The sequence below is a fragment of the Cebus imitator genome, unplaced genomic scaffold (genome assembly GCF_001604975.1).
Source record: "Cebus imitator isolate Cc_AM_T3 unplaced genomic scaffold, Cebus_imitator-1.0 Scaffold135, whole genome shotgun sequence".
In the NCBI taxonomy this organism is placed as follows: domain Eukaryota; kingdom Metazoa; phylum Chordata; class Mammalia; order Primates; family Cebidae; genus Cebus; species Cebus imitator.
This window is the reverse complement of record NW_016107450.1, coordinates 2,360,795-2,373,561: the sequence shown is the minus strand read 5'-3', so window position 1 is coordinate 2,373,561 and position 12,767 is coordinate 2,360,795. Positions and strand designations below refer to the sequence as shown.

Below are 12,767 nucleotides of genomic sequence, written 5' to 3'. Positions count from 1 at the left end.
TAGAGACAGATTCTCACTATGTTGCCCAGGCTGATCTCAAACTCCTGGGATCAAGCAATTCTCCTGCCTCAGCCTCCCAAAGTGCTAGGATTACAGGCTTGCACCTGGCTAATTTCTCCTTTTTGCAGCAAATGCATATACCTGAATCCAAGCAAAGAAGGCAAAAATGTTAGTGTTTTTCTTGAAAGGGTGTGGGAAAGTAGTTTTAACACATTAGAATTATACCTAACACATAGAGGTGCTCAAGAAATATTTGCTAAATGAATACACAAATTTACCAATTAATACTAGTGAGATTTTCATGTATCTTATTTTCACTTTCAAAAGTTAAACTAAGTAACCTGGACAACATAGCAAGACCCTGTCTGTACTTTTAAAAAAATTAGCCAGGCATGGTGGCACTTGCTTGTGGTCCTAGTTACTTATGAGGCTGAGGTGGGAGGATCGCCTGAGCCCAGGAGTTCGACGCCGCAATGAGCTATGATCACAACACTGCACTCCAACCTGGGCAACAGAGCGAGACCTTGTGTTTTAAAAAAACAAAAACAAAAACCCACAAAAGCAAACAAACAAGAAGTTAAACTAAGAATACCGTATTTTTCACCTAAGGTCTAAGTTAGACCAGCAATGGCATCATATTCAGTATTAAAATACATATAATAATAAATAATTTTGTAATATGTTTACTCACATTTGATCAAAACAGTCTTGGTCATTAAGATAATGGTTCTGTTCAGAGGACTAGAAGAAAAAGGAGAAAAGGTGGCCTATGTGTTAATATGAGAAAATGTAATATTATTAAATTTGAAGCAAAATTAAGGATTGTTAGTCAAAAACTTCCCTAGCTGTACACATTAAAATGGGAAATAGAAGGAAAAAAAAAACACAGTGGTTCTGATTAATTTTATTATAATTTATACATTCTTCCCATAGCAATAAATATATGTAAAATATTTATGGGAAGAAAATAGCTTATATATGCATAAAATATTTAGATATGCCAAGAATACTATCAGGTTTATGATGAATGTTAGATTTTTCCAAGAAAATGGCTATTATTAACATTTAATTTAGCTTCAGTTAATAACAGCCTATCTTACTATACTAAAGATTTCCATACCTCACGAAGCCTTTATTTGTAAGCCAAAAGTTTCCAGAATATATTCCAGGGTACTGAACATTTTGGTATTTAGAAAGAACCAAAGATGCTGTGTTTTAGCTTTGATTATTCATGCTGGCTTTAGTACACTTCAAGTCTGAATTTTAATATTTCATTATCACAGATTTTCTGTGACAATCTAGATAGATTAAGAATATTCTACAAAACAAATGCTTAACAAGGCAATAAACCTGTTGAAGGAATAAATTAGCAGGCAGGTTACGCTTTTAGGATATCTACACTGCAGAAAAGGTATTGTACCCACTCTACCTCGTGATTAGGTTTATACTGCAATGTGACTCATAAGACTCACCGTCCTGAATAAAATTCAGGCAATTAGTGATCTTATTTCTTAGGATGAACTGCTTGCTATTGGATATTAACACAGATCTTGCTCAACTAAAATTGCTCACAGTCAGCAAAAATAATTTCTGCACTGTAATGAAATAATGAAATAATTATATGCAAGGGAGGACTTGTGATCTTTTTAATTATTCTATTCTTCATTTTTAAAAGGGCTATTTGAAAACGCACTCTTATAATTGATTGCTATAAATCAGTCAAACTCATTCTAAGGATCATAAATATTCTAACTTTTAAAAGACAAAGAAATGCTAAATATTCAATGGAATACTTCAATATTCAGAAAATTTAATCTGGGGGGAAAGGATAGACCGCTCTTTGGAAAATAAAAAAGTAAATTTGTTGTCCCGTGAAAAATGAAATATCTTGAATGTCAGTAACAGAGATGGAATTAACAAGAGATCTTTTTATTGTTTTTTAAGGTCATTAGGCTGTGAATTCTATAATTATGGAAATTGTCAGTCCAGTTCTGTAAGAATGTTTGCTCCCATCCATAAGGTAGTGGAATGTTCAATCAGTCTCTCTCGTGGGAAAGTTAGGTCATAACTGTAAGTGTACCAGCAAAATTGAATTAAGCAAAGAGATTTCATTAGTATTTATAGCCAGAAGGCATCTGTAAAAGTACAGGGCAAAGAAGTTATGTGGAAGTCAAAGGAGAAAAAAAAATGGGTTTCTAGTGACAAAGGCGAATCTGAAAGAGATATAAGTGTATAATGAATAAGAGGTATTGAACGCTACTGCAAAGAGGGAGTTGCAAAGATGTCAAATATTGATTTTCTTGTGTATGCCTTTGGACTACATATGTAATTGTTTAGATTTGCTGTCTTCATACTACAACAATATTTGTTGTCGAAGGTTAAAAAGCATGATGTGAAATAAACTAAAACCTGAGAAACATGTTGGAGAATCATAACTCTCTACTCAGAATCTCATTAAGAGGTTTCTGTATTTTCTTACAAAAGAACATTTTTAATGAAGAAAAATGGCATATATATATTTTTCAAATAGAACACAAGATCCAAATGCTAATTATGTTACTAAAATTATTTGATTAATTTTCAGCATCATTTTAAATTAAACTAGTTTCTCTACTTTCTTACTTTATTGAATATTCTTAAACCATATATCTAATATTGAAAGTACAGTTAAGCTATATTTTATTTTTCCAGCAATGATTACAAGGAATTCTTTTAACCCTAAACTGATAATAAAAATCTGATGTTACCCCTTTAAAAGAAATATTTCCTATAAAATATTCCTCTTCACTTCTAAAACTCCAGAAGGAAAACTTCTGTGATTTAAGGTCTATGTAAGCATATATATTTAATAACAAACTGCAAATTCAAGTAATTAAATTAATAATCAATCTAGGATAGTAACTAAACAAAATACTTTTTTCTAATGTGTTTAGGGGTTAGTTTTCCTTTAAATATTCAAGTCTTAACAGAATGTTAACTATCATAAAGTTATTTTTTAATAATAGACTCATTGGTTTCATTTATCTGATTTTATTATTTATTAGAAACTTGAATCATACCTATAAATATTACTGTATTCTCTTTCCTACCACAGAACGTTTAAAAATAACAGCCAAACTGTTAAATTCTCCAGGTGGAATTTACTACACTTAAAGCCATAATGACCACAAACTAAAAAAAGAACATTTAACAAAAAAGTATCAGCTGTTTTAAGTATTAGCAGGGGGCAGGGGTACAAATAAGAAACAGTGTAATATACAGCAGAAGCAAATCATTTTACCAGTACAGAAAATACTAGATAGGAAAACTGCAGAGAAGACAATTTCTCCAGCACAGCTTCAGATTTTATTTTCAATGTCTCACTTTTAATGTTATCAAATATTTAATAGCAATGTAAAACAGAGTGACAACATTTTGAGTCTGTGTGCAAAGCAAGTTATTTCTTTCCCCGGGGTTTTGGAAGCACGCAGGACACGAAGGAGATAGTCCCATAGTAATGGCAGCTTCTCTCCGAGGTAAATACTTGTCAGGAACAAAACATAATTCAATTGCACTCTTCTTTTCTGAAAAGGTTGCTTGTGGAATATCCATCATAAAGTCATTTCTATTTCTTAGGAGCTCTTAGTGCCTGGCCCCTTGGCTTCATTAAGACGCTTTTTTTCAATATGTTATTTTATGTTAGGCTGCATCCCACTTCTCAGCTACACAGTACACACTGCAATTTCTTGGCTCCCAAAGGAGACGTCCACTATGCCCCTCAATGACTGACATATGAGGACAAAGTAGCAATGGAGAGATAGGCAGATTTGTTGGCACTAAGTCAGAAACGTTTTTAAACCCTGAGGTTAAATGAGAGTTTGGCCAAGCTTCTGAGACAGTGCTAGATCATTTAACCGACACTAACATCACCATGCTCCCCACTAGGAGGGCATCAGTCTCCTGGCCTATTAACCACACCCGATGTTCTGATGGAAAAGAAGCTAGAAGTTTTGAGAGTCCCTGCTGCCAGACCTCAGTGTTGCCTAAGCAAGCATTAAGAGACTATGGTAATAATAGGTGTGCTTACACCAAATAAAAGGTTTCATTAATCAAGCCATATTGAGATAAACCTGTCACTGGACAGAGGCGACCAGAAATCAAATGCTGTGAAAGTTCTGACAGATTGTTAAATAGAAACCCTATAAAATAGAATTTAATTTACTGTGATATTATAGATATTTATGCATCAATAGGCAAGTGCAGATTGAGTTCAGAGGTCGGCTCTGGTATTTGAAAAATAAAAGCACAGGATGAAACAAAAGGTGACAGTTACCTTTGTCTGAAATTAGGGTTCATTAGACTAAATGGGAAGGTTTTAACTGATTCACGTAGGGAACTGAAGCACAGCATGTGATGCGGTGTGCAATATTGGATAACAGGCAAATCCAATTAAGGGATCTTCATCCTGTTAAAGACTTGTCTACAAACTTAAAAAAAAATCCAAGGGCCAGCCACAGAAGAGCCCAGCCAGTCATCGTCAGTGGTAGGTATTTCTCAGACCCTAATAGGTGAACATGTTTTCCTTGTGGCATTGTAATAAGGAGTGCTAGATTTTGAAGGCAGACAGACGTGGGTTCAAAGTCCAGCTTTGCTACTTGTTAGCTGTATGACTTCTGACAAATTACCTTCTTTTAGCTTCAGTACCCTAATAAGTAAAACAAAAGTACTGCCAGTACTACCTCATAGGACTGCGGGGAGGATTGAGATCAAGTTTGCAAAGTACTCAGCACCGTGGCTGACGGTGCTCAACAAACAATCGTTATCAGTTCTTCCTTTTTCTTCTCCCTTCCTTCTCTCCCTCTTCTCTTTCAGTGCCCTCTTTTTGCCTTTTGGCCCCTGTTCCTTGTTGCTTTTTTCCCTCTGCCTGTCACACAGGAGCAACCCCTGGCACGGCAGCACCTCCAGGCATTTTGAAGCCTCTTTGAAGGGCCTGCTAACCTTTGATTTGTGGGCAGAGTTCAAAATGAATTTATAAAAGACCTCTTCATTCAGATTGCCTCATTCATGGAAGACTGTTGGAAGTTCCCTTGGCTCTATAATGTCTGAAACTTGCTTGTTCAAACTGATAGAATTAAGTACTAGATTCTACCAAATTGATCCATGGGTATAATTTTTCCTTAAAGCCAAACCAGCACATTGCCACAAATTTCTTACTGACTACTAGCTAGAAATATGTGACAAAGCATTAAGAAGACTGTTTAATAGATTTTTTTTTTTTAAGAATCCCACACCCCATATGTTTTATTCTTACAGTTTGGCCTTATGTATTTGAGTCTCCTAGCTCGTTTCTAACACTTCCATACTTCCTGGGTTTTGTTATTTTAACGCTTCTGTTTCTTAGCCTTTCTGTCCCATTCTACTTCTCCTGCTTGGCAGAGAAACTCGAAAAGAAGTTTGAGCCAGGTGCAGTGGCTCACGCCTCTGTCACCCCAGCACTTTGGGAGGCCAAGGTGGGAGAATTGCTAGAGCCCAGTAGTTCAAGATAAGCCTGGGCAACATAAGGAGACCCCATCTCTATAAATAAAAAGGAAAAAGTAGTTTGAATAATACCTCAGTGAATATGGAGTCTCTATAAAGAAACATAGACAGTACTGTTGGGGTTCAGGGGTGCCCTCAGCTCCCCTGAGAGGACGTTTCTCCAAGGTTCTCCTGCTCTCTCAAGAATGAAGAAGCGGACTAGGTGTGCTCACAAAGTAAATACTGACCCCCAAACAGAGTTTTTGTAGAAAGTGAATTGATTTGGTAGAGAAAGAGGAAAAAAAGAAGAGAGAAAACGTCCACGAAGAGTGTGGAAGGGAAATCCAGAGGGGAAATCCAGGGGAGAGAAAGATGGTTTCCACTAAGGGGGTGCTCGTGGAAGGGGACCAAAACCTGGAGTTTGAAGGGGTGTCGAAGAAGGGGCCTGTGAACCTGGGAGGAACCCCTGCCTTCTTAAAGCCCCCGGGCCAATGAAAGGAGTTCCTTAGAACTTCCGCTGGAGTGATTGACTTTTGATTCTTCCCGCCTCTGCGAAAATTAAAACAGAGACAGTTAAATCTCCCAGATGGAGAGAGATGGGAGGGGGCATGGCGCTGGGAAGTTCTTGCCCTTAAAACTATGCCCCCTTGTGGACTTGGTAAGAAAATACATTCCCTCAGTACCTTACTAATACATGAAAGGGAACAGGCAGGCAACATACAATCCTGTTCCTACCACTCCCAGGTCTATGGAAAACAACCAAGACAGGTTCAAGATGCCACACACATAGCTGTGTGTCTTTGAGAAAGTAATTTGTCCTCCCTGAGCTCCCACACTGGGTTAGGTGTACCTCCTCTAAACTCTACCTATGCCCTATAAAATACCTGTATCATTATTGAAATTATCTGCCCCACCACTAACCTATTAACCTATAAATCTTTTTAGCAGAGATGTTATTATCTTATTTATTTTTATATCCCCTGACCAGTGGTGGTGCTCTTTACAAGTGTCTGTTGAATTGATCAAAAATATTCCTATCTGGGCCTATGTTAAATGATCTCTTGAACCCCCTCCACATTTATTAACTGAAAGTGGCATAACTGACTGGTGTGTAACGATAAAATGACTCAGACCACTTGAAATAATTTAACACTAAAACAGTAGCTCTCAGAAAACGTATCTTTAAACAAAGTTTGCACAAACCATAACGCTCTTTTGAATTTCCTGGTGCCATTTTGGACTTCATCTTTACTTCTATCTGTTTAAATAGAACCATACTTTAAGGAAAAGTGGAAAAAGAATAGAAGTATATTTCAATTCTCAGCAACTACCAGCTCCTCCAAAAAATATATCACTTAACTTTCCTGTTCTTCAGTTTTCTGTTTAATCAAATGAAAATATTGAGTACAGGCCAAATAGTGTGATTGTTTATAAGGGTCACATCTCACAATTAAAATCTCTACTTATTATTACTGTTTCTTTTAAATTAAGAATGCTAGAGGCCAGATGCAGTGGCTTACGCCTGTAATCCCACCACTTTGGGAGGCCGAGGTGGGCGGATCACCACGCCAGGAGTTCGAGACCAGCCTAGCCAACATGGTGAAACCCAGTTTCTACTAAAAATACCAAAATTAGTCAGGCATGGTAGCAGATGCCTGTAATCCCAGCCACTCGGGAGGCTGAGGCAGGAGAATCGCTTGAACCCAGGAGGCAGAGGTTGCAGTGAGCCGAGATCACACCATTACACTATAGCCTGGATAACAGAGCAAGACTCCTTGTCAAAAAAAAAAAATAGCCGGGTGTAGTGGCAGGTGCCTGTAATCTCAGCTACTTGGGAGGCTGAAACAGGAGAATTGCTTGAACCTGAGAGGCAGAGGTTGCGGTGAGCCAAGATTACGCCACTGCACTCCAGCCTGGGCAACAAGAGTGAGACTCCATCTCAAAAAATAAATTAATTAAAAAAATAAAATAAAAATAAAAAAGAATACCAGAGAGCCAGTCACAGTAGTGTGCATCTGTAATCCCAGCTAACAGGGAGGCTGAGGTAGGAAGACTGCTTGAGCCCAGAAGTTCAATACCAGCCTGGGCAATATAGCAAAACCCCATCTCATAAAATCAGTTAATTAATTAATGATATTTAACTTTTGTCTTCCCAACTGTATTAGCTACCTACTGCTGCATAACAAATCATCCCCAAAATGTAACAGTTTAAAACAATAAGCATTTATTATCTCATATCGTTTCTGGGGTCAAGCATCTGAGAATGGCTAAGCTGATGGTTCTATCTCAGGGTCTCTCCTGAAGTCACATTCAAGCAACCTCAGGTGCTGCAGTCACTTGAAGGTTTGACCAGAGTCAACAGATCTATTTCCAAGACGGTTCACTCATGTTTCTATTGACAGAAGGCTGCAAATTCTCTTTGATCTTTGGTAGAAAGCCTCAGTGCCTTGCTACGTGGAGAGCTGTCTCAGTATCCTCATAACCTGGCAGTATGCTTTCCCCAGAGGAAAGGATCCAAGAAAGTACAAGACAGGGCCAGGCACCTGAGGTCAGGAGTTTGAGACCAGCCTGATAACATGGTGAAACCTCGTCTCTACTGAAAATGCAAAAATTAGCTGGGCATGGTGGTGCATGCCTGTAATCCCAGCTACAGGAAGATGACGCAGGAGAATCAATTGAACCTGGGAGGTAGCAGTTGCAGTGAGCTGAGATCACACCCTTGTACTCCTGCCTGGGCAAAGAGTGAAATTCCAACTCAGGGGAAAAAAAAAAAAGAAAGTACAGGGCAGAAGCCACAGTGTGCTCCACGAGCTAGCCTCAGAAATGACATAGCATTATTTTGCCATATTCTATTGGCCACACAGAAAAACCCTGCTATAATGTGGGAAGACTCTACAAGCCATGATTACTAGGAGGCAAGGAATCATTGGGGACCATTTTGGGGACTGGCTAAAAATGAAAATATCCACACCAATGGAGCAGAGATGTAATAATTTTTTGGCTTTTCAGGAGATAGAAAGTCAGAGATCAAATGATTTCCCAAGAAGAGAGATTAAACTCTGTACTAAGCCACCTCAAATAATAGGCTAATTAAATAAGTAATAAACTTAAGGTTCTGACTCCTTATTCAAGTTTTTTTTTTTTTTTCAAGTTTAAACTCCTCTGTCCTGTGGAGGAGTTTATATATATCCAGAACTCTTCAATGTATTACTTATCCCCTGAATTCACCAATAACAAATTCAGCTTCCCAACTTTACCTATAACTCCAGCACTTGGGGTTAAGGGAAAAACATTTTTCCCCTAAGCAATCACTAACATCAAACCAAGATATAAAATAAACTCACACCTATGGATATACTGACAATGCAGACCTAGTTTCAGTAGATAGCAGTTCATTTTATCATACCAGTTCTTTTCAACACCTTAGCTGGTTGCACAAGGATCATAAGAAACTAGATTCTTTTTTTTTTTCTTTTTGAGACAGTTTTACTCATGTTGCCCAGCCTGGATTATAATGGCATGACGTCAGCTCACCGAAACCTATGCCTCCCAGGTTCAAGCAATTCTCTTGCCTCAGCCTCCCAACTAGCTGGGATTACAGGAATGCACCACCATGTCCAGTTAATTTTGTATTTTTAGTAGAGACAGGGTTTCTTCATGTTGGTCAGGCTGGTCTCAAACTCCCGACTCCAGGTGATCTGCCTGCCTCGGCCTCCCAAACTGCTGGGATTACAGGCCTGAGCCACCATGCCTGGCTGAAACTACGTTCTTTAATTCCAATGTATTAAAGAATATACAGATAAAGAGTATAAACCTCTGAATCTCCATGGTTCTAACAAGTCCATCTCCATCAAAAGATAATTACTCCTATTCCCTACCTTCTATCCTTCTTGGTGAGAAAGGAAACTGGCAACTGAGACCTGGGTTCCAGCCTCAGCTCTGTTGTTAATTTGCTGTGTTATATCTGGCAAGTAACTTGACATCTCTGATTCTCAGCTTTAAAGAGCCAAGGTTAGATCAAAATAACTCTTCCAGGGCTAAAATAAATTCTATTATTCTGATTAATCTGTGATTTCAGCTGAACCCAGCTTGCTTATCCTTATCAACTTTGTGTTGTGACTCTACACCGATTTTCTTTTCTTTTCTTCTTTTACTACACTGCTTCAGAAAACAATAGGACGATGGTCATTTCTGAATTTATCTTAGGCTTTCCTCCCTAACCTTTCCCTATCTCACCAAATAGTGCTGGAAAAATACTCTGTACTATTCATTGTGGGAAGCTCAACAGAAATGAAAAACTCAGCCAGTACGGTGATCAATGAAACCAAATTGGAAATAAATTTAGGTACATGAATATAAAACCAATTTTTTAAAAATTGTTTCAACCAAAAAATGATTGCTCATAAACATAGACAGAAAGATGTCTCTTCCCAAAGGATTCACTCTTCACAGAGTTTGGCAGCACGATGAAAGGCAGAGGAGCGTGACTCCATGGCAGTAGAAGAAATGATACTCTCATCAGCTAGCAACCAACTTCCTTCAGAAGAGGTACAGACATAGCTAAGTCAGGCCAAAAATTATGAACGTCCCTGAATTCCCACAGGAAAAGAGTGTAGTGCAAAGAAGGAAGTCTCATCTATTGGACCTAGATGAGCTTGAAGAAGACAGGAAAGCCCTGTAGCGATTTTCTGACAAAGAGAGAAAGGAAGAGAAATAAGGAGATGAGGGAAAGAAACAAAGGTAAAGAAGAGAAAGGTTAGAGAAAGAAAGTGGCAGGGAAGTGTCAGAATGAAAGAGAAGGGGGAAAATTGTCCAGCACTAGAGACTCAAGAGAGCCCTGATTGTCTTATGATTGACTAGTAAGGTACCCTGAATACCTACCACAGTGTCTGTACAGAACAGGAGTTCAGCATCTGTTGAATGAATGAAAGAACGCAAGCAAAGAAATGAAAAACAGTTTGGGAAAAGGCAGGATATTCATTTTCTTACAGCTGTGCACTAACTCCAGCTAAAATTTTTATGACCTAAAAAATGTATCTGAGCAAGGTTAGAAAAGGTAGATAGATCAGTACAAATCTATAATCCCTTTGGAAATAAATAAATAAATAAATAAATACACGTGCTGCTGTTAAATACCTTGTCACTTTCTTATTTCCTATTATATATTAGTAATCTGTCTCAATTAAGCACCTCATAAATATTTTAGAATCTCATGTTAAGAAATAAATAACATCTTTCTTTATATGCCAGTTCAAAAGAATTTGATGGTTCTAAAAAGGAAAAAAAAAACACTTTATTTGTCATAGAAACCACATAGTCATCTATGTCATTTCTTAGAGCTCTGTCAATATTTCAGTGGTAAAATAAAATTGTCAAAAAAAGAACTGAGTAAAGAAACATTTCAATGTTTTCTAGGACTTTTATCCAATAAAAAGAACAGATATCCAAGAATAAGTTGTCTGCATATCTGTTTCTTTTGGTTGAATACTGACACAAGCTCAAACCATTACAGTTTGAAACTGCAGTTCATTCACCTTCTACAGATTGTTTTAGATCTTGGTCTAACACAACTATCCCTTTAGGACCAGTCAGATTGCCATAGTAATTGTTCAGTGACCACAGTTGTTGCAACTTTGACACAGGAATGACCACAGTTCTAGGTCAGCTTTCATTTCGCCCAGAAATGAAGACACATTAACAAAAGTAGGACTACACACACATAAAATATCTGTTATAGAGAAGAAATAGAATAGTATCCATTCTGATATCACATAAAGACTCAGATTGAAAATACTATCTATTATTCTTTTCCTCCATCATTCTTCTCTTTTAAGAACATGAAAAAGATTACTTCCACATGGCATTTTAATTAGATATGCTTTGTTTAAATTAATTATGCTCTTCAGTGGAAATAAACCACATAGCCTGTTAATAATATATGAAATGCTTTTTCTAAATTCATATCTTGAAGTAAATAAATATTTTAGAAACAAGACTGAGAGATTATTTTTTCTTAATAAAATTAATTTATGTGGGGGGGGGGGCTTTCTGGCAAAAAACAGAAAGGCTCCTAGACAAATTCTAAAACAGCTGTAATACTAATAAAAGGCCAGGCGCGGTGGCTCACGCCTGTAATCCCAGCACTTTGGGAGGCCAAGGCGGGTGGATCACGAGGTCAAGAGATCGAGACCATCCTGGTCAACATGGTGAAACCCCATCTCTGCTAACACTACAAAAAATTAGCTGGGCATGGTGGCGCGTGCCTGTAATCCCAGCTACTCAGGAGGCTGAGGCAGGAGAATTGCCTGAACCCAGGAGGCGGAGGTTGCGGTGAGCCGAGATCGCGCCATTGCACTCCAGCCTGGGTAACAAGAGTGAAACTCTGTCTCAAAAAAAAAAATAATAATAAAATACTAATAAAATAAATTTCAAATTATTTTCATGTCACTTTAAAATTTGATTTTTTTTTTTTTTTTTTTTTTGAGACAGAGTCATGCTCTTGTCACCCAGGCTGGGATGCAATGGTGCTATCTTGGCTCACCACAACCTCTGCCTTCCGGGTTCAAGTGATTCTCCTGCCTCAGCCTCCTGAGAAGCTGGAATTACAAGTGCCCGCCACCACGCTGGCTAATTTTTGTATTTTCAGTACAGATGGGGTTTTACCGTGTTGGCCAAGCTGGTCTCAAAATCCTAACCTCAGGTGCTCCTCCCGTCTCAGCATCCCAGAGTGTTGGGATTACAGGTGTCGACCACTGCACCAGCCTAAAATTTGATGATTTTTAATAGAGAAGCTGTAAACATGTTTATAAAATAAGCTATAACTATGAGGAATTGAATTAAAATGTATCTGTTAAAAGAAAAAAATATATATTTCAACTGAGTCAGACATCAAATATTTATTAATACTGTTTTGTCCCCACCCGCATGCTAAGTGGAAGAGAGTAAAAGTGAGATGAAACACTCAAAGTAGAATACATGATAGAATATACCGTAGGCAGTAAGCTTAGTATGCTCACATTATATCAGAAAGGGAGCTTACTTTTAAATTAGCCAACATTACATTCTAAGAGAGGACCAAAACATTAGTTTTTAAATTCATTTAAGTAGTTTTCCTTAAGCAGATTTGAGTTTGTATCTTGAGCTTCTCAATCAGCATTAGGTAATAATTATAACAGCTAACATTTATTGAGTACTTCTGTGTTGGGTACTATGCTAAGCACTTTATATATATTGTTTCATTTAATCCTGAAAACCCTGTAACATAAATGAAT

The 12,767-nt window shown here is 37.7% G+C and overlaps 1 non-coding gene and 1 pseudogene across 1 annotated transcript; one reads left to right on the top strand and one right to left on the bottom strand.

The window, feature by feature from the left end:
• Positions 1–5,991, top strand: part of LOC108313215 — a 16,943-nt pseudogene extending 10,952 nt beyond the window's left edge.
• A 5,544-nt stretch (positions 5,992–11,535) lies between these two features.
• Positions 11,536–11,597, bottom strand: LOC119473154. Its single transcript, XR_005202350.1, has one exon. It is a non-coding gene; the product is annotated as a U7 small nuclear RNA (small nuclear RNA).
• Positions 11,598–12,767: the final 1,170 nt, after the last annotated feature.